General features: G+C 36.3%; 1 pseudogene; it reads right to left on the reverse strand.

Moving 5' to 3' along the window:
* Positions 1-1,855: 1,855 nt before the first annotated feature.
* On the reverse strand, positions 1,856-12,252 carry LOC132608229 (uncharacterized; annotated as a pseudogene).
* Between the last annotated feature and the right edge of the window lie 2,772 nt (positions 12,253-15,024).

Genomic DNA, 15,024 nt, shown 5'->3' on the forward strand with positions numbered 1-15,024 from the left:
GCCCAAATTTCTAGGAGTAGGGTTAAATTGGAGAATCGCAGTGTAAATTCTGTATATTTGTTGAATATTAATATTCTGGTGATTTCTCTCAATATTAGTACTTTAGCTGAGGGTTTCTCCTCCTTTCAGTTGTTTGTTGTGTTAGGTATGAAGCTCTTCTCTGGTGTCTGTTCATAACCAAGTAATCAACTAAAGATTTAATCCTAAATTTCGCTTGACGAAAAGTATAGATTATTAAAACGAAACTCTGTGCAGATATTTTGTTCACAATATACCATCGATCATAGTTTCTCTGTTACCTTGATATTTTGTTGTATGAAGTTTAGTACCTTTTTGTTATAGAATCGGTTCCCATTTTTCCCCTTCTTTTTTTGGGTATGGTATATTGAGAACTTTCTCTGCCAAATAATTTGTTGTAACAACTTTTCTTCGTTAATCAGATGTCAATTGGTGGTTAACTTTTTAATTTGTTGCGGTCCTAGAAGGTTTCTCCATAGTACGAAGCATGAAGATGAAAACGTTACATACTGATTTTGATGAGATTATAAAACCCTGCCGTGTACAATGAGAACAAAGACTTCAAAATTCCTCTACAAGCCTTGACATTGACCACCAACGACCGATTTTCGAATAACGACCTCGAACAGAACCTCAATCGCAAGACCTTTATGATTGGTGATAGGGTGAGAATAGGTTGCAAAAATGGTGTTTTTTGGTGGCTGCTAATGGTGTTCATGGGTATGGAGATTTAATGCAGAAAGAAAAAAGAATGATATCACCTAAGGAAGAAAGCAGCAGTGAGCCTCCATGTTTGTGGTTCATTATCTCTTTTTTTTTTCTTTTTCTTTTTAAGGTTTGGATCGTCTTCTTAGCTGCTCATTTTTTGTGTGTTCCGGCTGATGATTCTAATGATTACTCTCTCCGTCCCATATTATTTGATCACATTATTAAAAACATATGTCCCAACTTACTTGTTCATTTACAAAATCAAAATAAATTAATTAAATCTTTCCTATCTTACCCAAATGTTCTTGAAAATAGTCAATATTGATTAGAATGTTGGAGCTCAAATTCGACGGAGGGGATTGAGTTGCAGCATCCAATGTAACTGATGCTATTAGGTCGCTAATTACCTAAAAGTTTTATATTGAGATTTATTTTTGCCTTCTAACATCTTTGTTTCTTCTAATCTAACCGGTACTACACGGGTCAGGTACATACTATACATGACTGCAAAATATTTTGTTTGTGATTGAACATACTTATGGTATTAATGTCAAACACACACTGATTCCTATTTTTGAAGTAGCTAAGTCACATGTATATATTGTTGATATTTCATATTTCGGAAAATAATTATTCTACTCTAGTAATTAACCATCTCTACATCAGGACTCACTGTAAAGATAATTGACCTCTCTCACATGTATGCAAAACTTTAGAGTTACATGAAAAGTTTTGTATGCTAATTGCAATCGTTTTCACGTTAGGTTCAATGTTGGGTGCAGTTGACAAACATAATTCAGAATCTAACATCGACACAAAAAGGTTCTTCTCGCTAATTTACACAGGTAATAGAACGACGAGTATAAGTTGTTGGAATATTAAACATCTACCCAGTAATGCAAGCACTTCATTTGGACTGTGTTTCTTGAGAAGGCATAATTTTGTACAAATTGTAACCTATCACCATTTGATTCACAAAGAATTAGTTTAGTTTTCATGTACACAAATCACTTTTGGTTCTCTTTGTTCATAATACTAGGCAAGGTTGGCCCGTGGGGGCATATTTGTTACCTTATTGGTAGATATACTATTTACACACATCTGGGATAAAAAGTACCATTCTTGGATATTGTATGGTTGGCAAATGTTAAATTGTATTACATCCATAGCTGCATTATTTACATCACATATGAGAAAACTATTTACAGACTATGTTGTTGTTGATACTATTTGCATATTTGATTGAAATGGTGGTGCATTTTTTGTCCCGCAGTTTGCCTTCTTTGTAGCCTTCTTAGCAGCATTTGGCAAAAAGTAACTGCACGGCTGTGAAGCAGCGAGCAATTGTTATTGCTGAGACAAACTTCACTCCAGTGGTTGTCAGCATGATTACATCAGTCATCTTGCCCAATGGTGTATCTTTAATCAATTGTTCCACAGCCCGCACTAAGAACTCAAAGTCTGTTCAATCACAAATGCTCAATTAATGTGAGAGGATCATTCAGACCCTAAGATAGCGATGGCGGAAGCTATTCAGATCAGCTTAAAATGGGAGCGCTGAGGAAAGAACGATATCTAGTGGAGATTGGCACCTAGCAAGCTACAACAGGCAAACCTCGTAAACGGATTGAACCCTCACAGAATACCTTTTGTTCTCCACATGAAGAATGTTCTTTGAACCGTAAACTGGAAAGCTTTTTATCAGGATGAAATAAATTGCACAATTTCATTATAGTTGCTAGATTTTCCCGTTTCTTTTTCTTCAGGCAGAAATCATGACTCATCTTAGACTTGTGAATTCTTTTTGCAATAATTTGTATACTTGGACTTTACCCCCCAAGAAACCACCAAAAATCCACGAAATATAAGATGTGACTGAGATGCAGACATCTTCACCATCATTTTGTATTTTGTGGTGCTTCAGTAGAAAACTTTAAGATCTAATTTTTGAATGTCATGAAATTTGCTTTATGCAAATCAAACTAAATGCAGGATAAGAATTAATTTTCCTTCTCCTGACATTATGAGCTATGGAGGGAATACGAAAACTACACCAACATACCAAAGTGTAATCCCACAAAGTGGGTTCTAGGGAGGGTAGAGTGTACGCAGACCTTACCGCTGCCATGTGAGGTAGAGAGACTTTCCGGTATGGAAGGGTAGAGTGTACGCAGACCTTACCGCTGCCATGGGAGGTAGAGAGACTTTCCAGTATGCCCTCAGCTGAAAGAAAGCAAACCAAAGCAGTCCAGGAAAAGAAATAAAGAAGCCACGGCAAAATACTAAATAAAGCATGACAAATCAGTCTTAAAAAAAAAAAAAAGGAATAATAATGTAACTACCACAAAATCATAAAAAAATCGAAGGACAAGGCACAATGCATACCATATAGAAAAACTATAAATAAACTGAAGGTAGCAAGCCATATCTATAAAAGAATCAGAATAGCGAAACCGGTAAACTGATAAATAGGAGGGGAAAAAAAAAAAGGAACGAAAACAATTACCTTGTAAAAGTTGCGGAAAATCCAAGAAATTGAGCACGATGTCAAAATATTAGATCTAAAAGGAGAGAGAGAGAGAGAGAGAAACAAAATCCTGCTAGAAAAAGTTGGACGAAAAGAAAAATAGCAAAGTGGTGGACTATGTGGCGTTTCAAGTGCAGGATGAAAGACACGCACTTAAGTACTGTGACACAGGCATGTCAATTTCCAGGATGCAGTTAGAAGAAGCAAGTGTAAGAAAGTAATTTAGGAGTAAATTGAGCTTTCAGAAGGTCAATAAAGAGTACTCCACCAACATGAGGCAACTATGATATAGTGAAACAGAGATATTGGGCACCTCGATTATGCAGTGATGCTATAAACCGCAAGAGCACCAAAATGTTTAGATTGACAGGAATATTTCAGATTCGTTTCACTTGCCAAAGAGGTTGGCAAGAAATTGCCTCGTCTTTCCTACACAGAAGTTGTAAAAATAAAATGTGATCACATGACATGGTCGGACTGAAAACTTTCCAAAGTGAATGGTCTCGCTGCTACACAAACAAGAGAACTTGAACACTTTATAAAAGGTACAGTAGGCGGTATAGCAGAAGCTTACCTCATATTGGTTGCCATATTAGGTAAAATCCAGAGGCATCTAGCAAAATAACTGTTATAATAACAACGGAGGGTTGGGTGGTTATCATTTATCAGTACTGCATTTTCAATCAAGTTGACCAACATACCAACAAATCCTGTAATGAAAATTTGCAACTGCTTCATCAATGATTGTTAGAATGCCATGTAACAGTAAAGGAAAGAACCAAGTGATAAAAAGCCCGTGTTAAACTAAGTTAACAACTGAGTGGTTCTTTAAAACCAAAGAACGTTATAGCAAAAAAATTACAAAGATACAATTTCGACATCAGTCGTTACGGTAGAGATGCCACAAGCAATTGGTTAAAAGAGAAGATAATAACTTCACTTCTTAAATTCGAGGCACTTTTGAGTTATTGTAATTGTATACATCATGCCTCCTGCGATTATAGTCAATGCCAAAATACCAAAGAAAAATGAGAAATTCTAATCTTGCCATTAGATAATGAGAAAAAGCAAGGGAAATCATCCTTCATAGTATTAACTACTAACATTGCACCATACACTCACGCAAAATCATATTTTACTTCCATTTCTAACAGTGCACTTTAATATGAATACAGATTTAAGTATCACACTATCCCCCCCAAGGTCTCAAGAAAATGACTGACCTTCGAGCCTTAAAAATTGCATTGACCGCCTTTGATTCAATATTAGAGAACAAAACTCTTTGGACATACCAGCTTTCCACATGAAGAGGAGCCTTTCCAGGTCATTTACTCTTTGGTATTGAATTCTTAAGATTTTACTAGCTGTGTCACTTTAGAATTAGAGTTATTGAACATCTCAGGGAATAGTTATAGTTATAGTCTCTAGTTCTCACACTTCAGTGTACCAAACAATTAACTTCCCTTTTTTTCTCCTCTTAAGCAAATAAATTTAAGCACCACAACCCGTTAGCAAAAAATTAATGGAAACTATCAGTAATATACTACAAAATAGGAGTCTACAGTATCAGTTTTTACCCTTTTTTTTTCCCTTCCAGGTGCTACTTGTCTTTTATTTTCTTCTTCTTTTTAAGAGTTCTCTTTCACCAAAGGACTAACCAACCAAATAGCAACATATGAATTCGCTATACTTTTACCGGAAGAGCAACATATGAATTCGCTATACTTTTACCAGAAGAGCAACTTATGAATTCACTATACTTTTACCGAGTATACTTTTATGCAAGAGGGATGGAGAGCGTCCTGCCAACTCGACTTTGCCGGTGCTTGCCGGAAAAACGATGGAGCCAATGAAGATCCTTGGCAGATCATTAAAACTGCGGCCAACATTAATATGTTCAGAATTGGAATTTACGATTTATGAAGTTTCTACGCCTACTCTAAAGGATAGAGATTAATAAAAAATTGCTCAAACATAGGGAAAATGACGAAGCTACGCTGGGAATGAGTCAGACCCTCCGATTTAGCACCAACAGCGAGATGAATTACAAAATTACTACAATTGATGCCGCTAATCTGAAATGTTTTGACTTTATTGGAACACCAAAGTCCATTTGCTTCAAGAATGCAGCTATGCTTACGCAAGTTACAGTGTTGCTCGATTTATTGCGAGTTTTAACACCTGTTTGTTCTAATTTTACAAAGTTTCTCCATTACATGAAGAAAACCCTGAAAGAAAAAAGGGACGTAGAAAGAAAGTAGGAACAGAACCCAAAAGAACACGAATAGGAAAAACTGAAGAGAAAATCTTGGGAAAATCAGAAAAGGCGCAGGGAAGAGAACTGACGAAGACAAAGCGAACAACTCCAATCTGACCTGATTTGAAGAAAATACTCTCCAAAAAGATGTCTAAAGAAAATGAAATTACATCATCTGTTTCTTTGCTACTATCTGCTTAACAGCAATTAAATTGCAAAATTCTGTACGTAAAGAAAACCCAAAAGAAGCCCAGAAAGGGAAAAAGATGAGACAAAAAGAGAAAATATATGGGCAAAATGAACTGAAAGAGGAAAGTACCTGCACCTGCAGCAAGAACATAAACACATTTGAGAACAAGCTCATAAAGAGAGACAGAGAGCCTGTAAAAATCCAAGAAACATTCTTTGAAAGAACAAAAGAGAGAAGGGGAAAGTGTGATATCCAATTTACACGTAATGGTATGGGTAAAGAATTGGAAGACACGTCTAAGAAAACTCGAAAAGTCCATTATGCCCATAGATATAATTTATTAACAGGGAAGCACGTATGTCGAAACTGCATTTCCTTAAAGCTTTTCTATAATATAGTAATTAAATTATGTCATCATGTATACAAATCCTTTTGTTTACTGTACTACATTGTTATTTTGGTTTTGCTGGACACGAGTTATGAAGTCCAAGCAAGCCTTTCTCCTCTTCTATCATCTTGTAAAGATGAAGCAGTAGGTAGCTATCGGTATACTATATTAGTGGATTACCTGATCAACAATGAGCATGTTGACATGGCTGCATCACAGTAGAAATCTCTTTCGTTCTTGCCTCAGCTTTCATTAGAGAACATCTTATAGATGTTCACATACTTAACAAGAAGATCCTTTCATTTCGCTTGACTTTTGCACTGCTATTTTAGAAGAAAAAAGTTCATTTATGTGTTGGGCCCGTGCTTGCACGGGCTACACCCATCCAGTGGACTTAAATAATGCAAATGGAAGGCTTGATTACATTTTGTTTATAACTAGAGTTTGTCTCCAGCAAACATTTTAAACTCACACTTATCAGTTGAATCATTGCACAGTTGATAGCTTCTTTAAGAAAGGCCTCTGCTGTCAAATATAGGCACCTTTGCACCACAGAAATGTTCCATTCACATGCCAAAGGGTCAGTTTTCCCCTCTCTACATTTTTCCAATCACGACCAGCCAATGTCATGCCAATCAAATACTTCACATTCCTATCCCAAGGAAGACTGCCAGAGACGCCTCCCTGTTAAACAGTACAGCATTCTCCTAAGAAAAAGGAGCTGAAAAGTAAAACTGACGAAATTGTTCTTGGGCATACCACATACTTCCGCACAAATTTAAGTATTGGCTGGCATGAAAGCAAGGTGAAACTAGTAGTGGACATACTTTTTCTCTTTGAATCACAGCACTCCTAGCTTTATATCATGAATAGCTCATCAACAAAATTCAATGGCACCGTCCGTGGATACCCTTTATTATCTTCACCAAAGTACCTGAGCAGATATTTTAGATGCTGAGTTTATTCTTCTTTTGTACAGGTAGGGAGAGGGGAGGAGTCAGATGCCATACAACAAAGGAAATGGGGAAACTAGGTGGAATTTAAACAGAATCTTGAGGATGCAATAAACACTGCTGTCATCAAGATAAAACAGCAAATTATATGGACTGAAGCTCTGGAGAAAAGAAAAGGAATTATATGGAGTGAAGCACAACTAACAGAAACCGACAAAGGCTCTTCCTACCAGCTTACCACATTCTAAATCTCCTTGCAATTAATTTAAACTGGTTACTTTCAAAACTGAAATTTTAACAGCAATAGTTGAGTGATGTAATAAGAAGAGCAGAATAGGGGAAACTCAAACATTCTAAGAAAACATGGATGATCATATTATAGGAAGTCCCACACGTGGTAACTTGAATAGACAAATAATTTCTTTGGTCCAAGCGCCGAAACTCAATTATAACTTATACAGTGCTACCAGTCTAGAATCATCTTAACATTAAAATAAGTTAAATACCCTATATGCTTTTATTTTTTTATGTTTCTTGTATGTAGAGTTTGCTATTTGTTTCAACAAAAGGTTGTTCAGTACCCAAACTTTAAAGCGACCTTCAGCAATGCATTCAAGTCATTGTAGTCACCAGTCGAAGAGAATGAGATCAAAAAGGAAGGAAGAAAACCAAGAAGAAAAATACGTTTCAAGTGAAAAATCCAAAAGGAAATTCTAGAACAGTACATAAATTTGCAACAAGCAGTTGAAGTATCATAAGAGAAGGAGATGGTACTTGTTGGTTGAACTACTCATTTATTATTCAGCAAAAATACTTAAAATGAGTTAATTGTTTTTTATTTTCATTAAATCTGGAAAAAGTTAATATTTTATCAAAAAAGACAACGGAAAAGAATATAGAAAAATAGTTTCACTTTGGGCAAATGAGCAACTTTGTATACTCGATAATCATTACTTAGTTATTTGTTGGTATACAACCATTATGAAAAGTAAAATGTCGAGAGATTATGTAGTCTTTACCAAATGCTCATGAAAGAGTCTGTTCTTCAACAAAACAAATGTGGTGGTTCTTTCTGTGGAACATAACCAACCAACCCTGTTAAACAGTAAAATTGTGTCGTGAGAAAAAAGGAGCGCCAAAAAAACTTGACAAACTTGTTATAGCATTACTCTACCAAGTCTTAATGAAAATTTACCTAAAGTGCAGCCCGTGGATTTTGACTTGATATACCACAGCAATGTTCTATCATGAAAAAGACATAAATCTCACGATTAAACCATATCTTGCAAGGAATATAGAAATTTTTTATTTGATGAAGAATTAGGAAAACAACAATTCGTTTCAAGTGGACAAGCAAAATGCTGAAAGCATAGCACAGATGCAATTAACTGATAATTTTGCATTTTCATATGTCAAAATATTTGCAAGAAAAAGGATTAAATTAATATAAAGCCTCCTTTCTGGATCTCCTAAAACTATACTCCCTCCGGTCCAAAATAATTGAGAATTTAGCCTCTAAAAGTTGGTCCAAAATAATTGAGGTTTTAGTCTATTTTGCATTTTCATATGTCAAAATATTTGCAAGAAAAAGGATTAAATTAATATAAAGCCTCCTTTCTGGATCTCCTAAAACTATACTCCCTCCGGTCCAAAATAATTGAGAATTTAGCCTCTAAAAGTTGGTCCAAAATAATTGAGGTTTTAGTCTATCAAGAAGGTATTTTATTCTTCTTCCAAATTTACCCTTGACAAATTCTTAATTAAATGAGCAAATTCAGTGCTTGTTATATTTTCAAAGCTCCTACAATTAAATAAGGGTATTTTAGTCAATACATCTCTTACTTTTTAGGAGTAAGTGAATTACTTAATCCATGTGACCAAGTCTAAAACCTCAATTATTTTGGACCGGAGGGAGTAGTAATATGTACTTGTATGGGAAATGAAAAGTTTAGAAAACAACAAACCGGAGATGGAGAATGGAAAAGAGTAACCCGTGGAAAATAACGATTACAACATCAGACTCACAAAGTGAAAGGGAAACAGAGACTTAAGTACCTAAGTTCTGAATTCTCCTCCCACCTACTTCAATTTTTGGAATATGGGAAATGTTGGACCACTGGGAGTTTGGGCCACTCCGATTGCTGCAACTTTCTAACTCTGGGCAGCCCACAATTACCAGGCGCTTTAATTTGGTGAGGCATCGCATGGCATCACTGGATGGTTGATGCATACAAGTGTAAGAAGTTTGAAGTGGTTAAAGGTACTACCTCGTACTTTCCGGGGCATTGTCCCTAGAAGCTGCATCATTAGTGCTAAGTGATGCTGCCAACCCAAGAAAGTTTTCAGTAAGTATATGTTAATTTAAGTAGTAAACCACAATAACAATTCTTGGCAAACGACAGCAACTGAAAAGAACCATAGCGAGCTTATATCCAGGATTAAGAAAATAGAAATTCATCATAAAAAGGAAATAAGTTATGAGTTGGACCAAATAAAGATCATCTCAGCAGCTGGTCAAGTTCTTGTTCTGATCCCAAGTATTGCAATTTGAAGAAACAGTCTATTAAGAGATAACATGCTCTTTTTTTTTTTCTTTTTTTTTTCTTTTTTTTTCTTTTTTTTTTTTTTTTTTTGGAGATAACATACTCTATTTATTGAGCGAGTTAAGAGATAACACGGTTACCCCTTTAAAATGATAAATTCAGGCAGCAAGTTAAGAGATAACACAGTCTATTTGTTGAACTCGTGTTTCCTCTTTGACAACTTTAAGTATTTTTTAATATCACCAATTATGAAAAACAAAACACGTGCACTTAACTTCTCTCTTCTATCCCTTTTCCCATATGAGTGAAGAAGACACCTATAGCCCTCAATATATATTGAATTTTCTAAACATTGACAAAAATATGAATCCAATATTATCAAGCTTCTCTGTATTCATTTGCTACATTTCAAATAAACATCCACTTAAAGACAATGAAAGAGAGACGGAACAAAAGTGATGATTATCCACATTTTAAATAAAAATAGATAAGACAAGTCAAAAGAGAAGAGCTACTCAAAGCAGTGCAGAAAAAAGTAAAAGCAGAACTTTGACATATTGCTCATGATAGTACGTACCTTTACGTAAATGAGATATTATATGTAATCATTCAAACGAATAGCAAAGACATAATTTCTCTATATTTTGCTCTTATTTTATCAATTTGTTACCCAAAAATTGAATATCCAAAAGATTAAATTGTCTAAGTAATTTGAGCTTGATGTGGATTTGTGAAGAGAAAAAGGAACGGGTTGTTCTATATACTGAATTCCAGAAAGACGATAAGGGATGCAATAAGATCACCAGATGATCGCTAGAACTCTAGATATTTAAATCACTTTTGACAAGGCTCCAAGAAGTATTATAAAGCACAGACAAACAGAAGACTCTAAGCTAACTGTTGAACCCAACATATCTTCCCTCACCCTTACCTCCACAAATGCAGCTATCAGAACAAAGATTTATCTTGTTCCAATAATAATAGAACCACCATCAGATTTTCTTAAAGCATATTAATTTTTTCAAATCATCTTTTATTACTTGAACTGCTGAGTTGACCAGACTAGATGCATAAAAGTGATCATATGTTTGGTAATAGAAGAGCAAAAGTCAACAGGACATCACAAACATAACAAAAACTAGATGAGGCATCAAGTGCATATTAGACCACCTTGTTCATACAAATAATTACTGGCTTGTGCAAACACCTAATGCAATGTTAGTCAAATGCGTAAAGCTCAAACTGCCATAGATCATATTGAGTTATGCTGCATTTGTGAAAGAATCACGTGAAAAAATTAATATAAGTGAGAAACTCAGTAAAGCTCACAGAACTGCTATATACCTTACCCAACTCAAAAGGACACATAAAAGTGAATATGTAAGTCCATAGCAAATTATCTTCCACAAGGATTAAGCAAATCTGTATGGGCAGTGCCTGTAAGCTAAAGTAGCTGGACAGCTTTTAACCCATTTTTAGCCATAAGATAGTTAATCTGCCATATCTTTTAAAATAATCAGATGAACTACATGCAAACAAGTATCTCTAGACTAGACTGCTAGTACATCCTTCCTTATCAAAAAAAGTTTTTTTCTCCATAAGAAACTTCAAAAAGGGTTAAACGAAATTGAGCTCCAGCCCTCCCATGCAATTTAACTCCATATCAATGTGCTTGCTGTAATTTAAACATAAAATGACCAAGTATCAGGACAATACATAGTCCTTTTGAAACATATAAACAGGCATAAAAAGGAAAAACACATAATATAACTGTGGAGGAGTTGCATTTACAATATCATACCTCATCTCTGTCAAAGTTGCCACCACTGTGAGGATCGAACAACACATCACCAGTCGCAAGCTCAAAGCAAATACAAGCAAAGGACCAAAGATCTAATGAGGTTGAATATTCAGACCCAACGATGACTTTAAGGCACCGATACTGCTTCATCTGAATATTATCCGTGAACTGTTTGTATGTCCAACATGCATTCCCAAAATCAACCAATTTGCACTTTAGGTCAACAGACTCCAACACCTTCCTCCTTCTAGAACCGCTCCCTCTCGTAGGAGCCACGTGTTCTTTCCCACTGGCTGTTGCAGTATCAGTGCTAGACAAACTATTAACATTCGCAAAAACCTGAGCTTCTTCTTTGGGATTTTTTCTGATCTTCTTCTTTTGGTTATTAGTTAAATTCCCGTAGAACTTTACACGGCTCTTCACAGTCCCGAACTCGAGTGAAGCCATGTCTGTATCACTAGGAAGAATAAGAGGTGCTCCTGATTTTCTGGGATCTTTAGACGGATCGATCGTGGAACAGAGTAGCATGTTTTCAGGTTTCACATCAGTGTATATGATGGAAAGCTGTCTATGCAAATAATCCAAACCCACTAGAACATGGAAACAAAGTTCTTTAACCATGTGAATAGGCAGCCCTCGATAATCAGTATACTTAATAAGTGACAAGAGATTGTCACCTAAATACTCGAAAACCATACACACATGTTGACCGTTTGGACCTGAGTGCTTAAAATGATCCAGTAACGTCACTACACTTTTTTCTCTGTCCGGGTCACCTTCCGCAATCTGCTTTAAAATTGTAATTTCGTCCAATGCTGCCTAGTGCTGAGCGCTCTTTTGTACTTTTAATGCTACAAACTGCTGCATTATTGCAAAGACGTATACACAAAAATGTTAGTACTTGCCACAACAGAAATAAAATATTGAACATCAAAGTTGAAAACCTTAGTCCTTTTAATGAGAACTTTGCAGAGGTATAAGCAAGTATTCATGCTTATGCATAATTAAGTGAGCTAGGCCAATTCAAACATAACAAACCATTTGATTCCCTTTGTTTCAATTTGTATGTCTTAAATTCCTTTTTAGTCTTTTTCAAAAAGAATTGTCTCTTACCTAATTCGACAACTCTTTTATTTCAATATTCCACGTGATATGTTCAAGGCCACAAGATTAAAGGGCATTTTGGTACATTATACATATCTTTAGTTTAAGACCACAAGATTCAAAAATATTTCTTTATTTTCTTAAACTCCGTGCTCAGTTTAGGGGACAATAGATTGAAGAGCCAGAAGTAGAAGCTCAATTGATATTAATACCTGCTAGGAAATCACAAGTAATCAAAGATTCAAGGGTTTATTCTTCCTCTGGTACCCATTAACACTAAATCTCATAATCCTCCAGAAAATGAATCAGAATCTTCGATCTAAACTATGTATAACAACAACTACTACTACTACAGTTCCAAAAATGTAGCTAAAAATATTATCAAAATTCTCATTTATACTATGCCCACGTGGATGTAGTGGTACTCCACACTCACTGACTTAAAATCCCAATTGGGCCTTCATATCATTGATCACCCACAAATCCACAATCCCTAAAAGACAAAACTGCAATGGTAGTTACAGGTTCGACAAAACCCAATAATTCTATATTAAACCCTATATTTATATTAAAAAAATCATTTAATACGTACAAATAATCATCCATAACCCAATAAACAAAGAGAATTACACTCCAGCACCCATAAACCAAAAATTCTAACATTTCAGCAGCACCTAAACAACAACAACATACTCAGTATTATCCCACCAGATGAGGTCTGGGGAGGGTAACAGACTTTCCCCAGGTAGAGAGACTATTTTCGATAAACTATCAGCTCAGAATAAAGGGGCCAGTCAAGAATATGAAGATTAAAGCTGTTAGGATTTGAATCCCAAATCCGACCTTTGTAAGCAGGTTCCCAGGAAAGATTGGAGGGTCACAGCTGGACCGCTTAAATACCAACCTCCTTAGACAGAACCTACTTACGCCGTGATGTAAGCGAAGAATAAATAGCACACACAGATTTATAGTGGTTCACCCTCAATGTGAGAGCTACGTCCACGTTGCTGCTGCAGATCTTATTAAAGAAGAAATATTACAAGTGTTTACAACACTCAACCTCACAACCCCAATCCCAATTACACTCAAGAATTTTTACTAAAAAATTCTCTCAAAGACCTTTTCTTACTTAGGCCTTTCACTAAGAGTATTTCTCTTAGATTTTTCTCTCTTTGGGATGTGTTGTCTTCTTCAATTTTTGGTGTATCTAGCAAATAAGAAAGCTTCCCTATTTATAGGTATGAGATGAACCTATTAATGTCATTAGTGACTCAAGCAAGCACTTGACAATTTGCCAAAGACAAGGAAGATGTTTTCTTCCTCAAAACAAGGGAAGTGTTTTCTTCCTCAAAACAAGGGGATGGACCCAACAAATCTCCCACTTGAAGGCTAATTTTAATTTGTCTTCACACTTTGATCGATGCAGCAGCTCTTTCCTAGTTTCATACTTCGTGCAGACCAACTGAAGCTGAACATAGCTTCAGTTTGTCTATCGTCACTGCCTTTGTCAGCATGTCTGTTGGATTCTGACTCCCTGCGATCTTCTCAAGCACTAACGCTCCATCTTCCAAAGCTGATCTAATGAAATGGTACCGGAGTTGTATGTGCTTCGTTCGAGCATGGTAGACCGGGTTCTTTGCCAAATGAATGGCACTTTGGCTATCACAATATAACACACTTCCCTCGTGGTCCTGATCCAATTCCCGCAGAAAAGATTGTAGCCACATCATTTCCTTTGTGGCCTCCGTCACAGCAACGTACTCAGCCTCACAACTAGAGAGAGCTACTATCTTTTGCAACTTGGAAACCCAAGAGATTGCAGTACCTCCAAAGGTGTAAACATACCCGGATGTGCTCTTTCTGCTATCAACATCGCCACCGTTGTCAGCATCAACATACCCTTGCAATCCTATTTCTGATTTTCGGAAATACAGAGCTGAACTCGAGCTGCCTTTCAGATATCTGAATATCCACTTCACAGCCTCCCAGTGTTGCTTTCCCGGATTGCTCATAAATCGGCTGACAACTCCCACTACATGTGCAATGTCTGGCCTTGTACATATCATTGCATACATAAGACTACCGATTGCAGATGCATAAGGTATCCTGTCCATCTGCTTCTTCTCATCCTCGGTTGTCGGCGACTGATCCTTTGACAACCGAAAGTGTCCAGCCAAGGGAGTGCTGACTGGCTTGGCATCATGCATGTTGAACCTTTTGATAACTTTCCTCACATATTCTTCTTGTGAGAGTCTGATGCCTTCTTTCTGTTGAAATCCCTTTGCAACCAGCCTTGCTTTATAACGCTTGCTTCCATTGGGTTCTTCCTTTATCCGATAAACCCATTTGTTTTGCAATGCCTTCTTATCCTTTGGCAACTCGGCTAACTCCCATGTATGATTTGCCGATAGTGAATCCATCTCATCTTTCATTGCCTGCTCCCACTTGGTCGATTCATCGACTTGCATTGCTTCTTCATAACATTCCGGCTCCCTTCTATCAGTGAGTAGAATGTAGTTGAGGGATGGAGAGTAT

The sequence above is a fragment of the Lycium barbarum genome, chromosome 8 (genome assembly GCF_019175385.1).
Source record: "Lycium barbarum isolate Lr01 chromosome 8, ASM1917538v2, whole genome shotgun sequence".
Classification (NCBI taxonomy): Eukaryota; Viridiplantae; Streptophyta; class Magnoliopsida; order Solanales; family Solanaceae; genus Lycium; species Lycium barbarum.